Genomic DNA, 1,552 nt, shown 5'->3' on the forward strand with positions numbered 1-1,552 from the left:
CTATATTTTTATTAATATATTTATCATGATACATATTATATTTATTACGCTTTGTTTAAAATATTTTAACGTTAATTTTATTTTTTTCTCATATCAGTTTACTGCTTCTAGAATAGTATTAAGTAGCTCTTCTCTTTTGTTGCTTATGATTATAAACATCATCACAGGATATATTGATTAAAATAATATCAAATTTCCTCCATGGCTATGCATAGAACCATTCTTATTTGCCATTTGAAATCAAATCTGAAATCCTCTTTGTGTCTTTGTGTGTCTGTGTTCTTTCTTCTGTACTTTACTGGGCAAGAACATATTTCTTTCTAAAGCCAGTATTTAATAGGTATAGATATTTCTGCATTGACTATGGTCTATGGTACATATTGTAGGTATACTTATGGTACATAGAACATTTTTTAGATGTCTGATATTTACTTTGTAAGTGTAACCAAGCACATTTCATTGTTAAAATACAATATTGCAAATATATAATATTAAAACTCATGAGATTGATAGTTTACATAATGACGCAGGATTCTTGAAGAAAGTCCATGAACCTTTAGATTCTGATTTCAAGCATACTTCCTTTATAAATGTACCTTCCAGCTAAAATGAAATATGAGAAATTATTTTCATTGTTGGTAATCTATACATTCACATCATTTTTGGCAGCCATATTTATTCAGTAAGTGTTTGCTAGCTTTTTTTTTTTAACAGAGAGCACATATTTTTCTGGTGCAGGTAATGCTAACTAATTCAACTAGGATCTGAAGTCTTTGGGGAAAAAGCTTCAAAATGTGTTCACAGGAATTTAGAAAAGGTCTTGTGAAGGAAGAAAAGTTAAAGGTGACAGACCAAAGACACACACCCAATAAATAGGAAATTTGTATGTAAAATGAGAAATAAAAATTAAACAGCAAATCAATCAGATTTTGTGGGAATTTTTAGATACAGCTTTATATCTCTGATTATTTGAAACCTCAGCTGTCCTTTAAACTTTGATTGAATATTATAATGGCAGTGTGATGGGTAGTTTTAGTTGTCAACATGATACATTTGGGAAGAAGGAACATCAACTGATGGACAGTTTACATCAGATTGATGTATAGGCACTTTTATTGTGGTATGTTTTTGATTGTCATTATGTGGGAGGGCCATACCCACTGTGGGTAATGCCACCATGGGCAGGTCCTAGGAGGTATAAGAAAGTGGTTAAATGTGACCTGAAGAAAGCCAGCAAAAACATTCCTCCAGAGTCTCTGCTACACTGATCCTGCGTTGAGTTCCTACCCTGACTTTCATCATTGACAGATATCCTGTCCTGCGACTTGTTAGATGAAGTAAGACCTCCCACTCCAAGATGATTTTGTGCATGGTCTTTGAGCACAGCAACAGCAAACAAAATAGGATAGTAGGTTAGCAGGACTTTAGAGAATTATTGAAAATGTGGAAACTATTGTGGCAAAGTAGTAGAGAACCACCTTAATAGAAAAAAATAAGCTGAAATTGAACTTGCTTTAAGGAAAATGAACTTAAGGAAAAAAAGTATAGAAAA

The sequence above is a fragment of the Acomys minous genome (genome assembly GCF_964271855.1).
Source record: "Acomys minous genome assembly, chromosome: 5".
NCBI lineage: Eukaryota > Metazoa > Chordata > Mammalia > Rodentia > Muridae > Acomys > Acomys minous.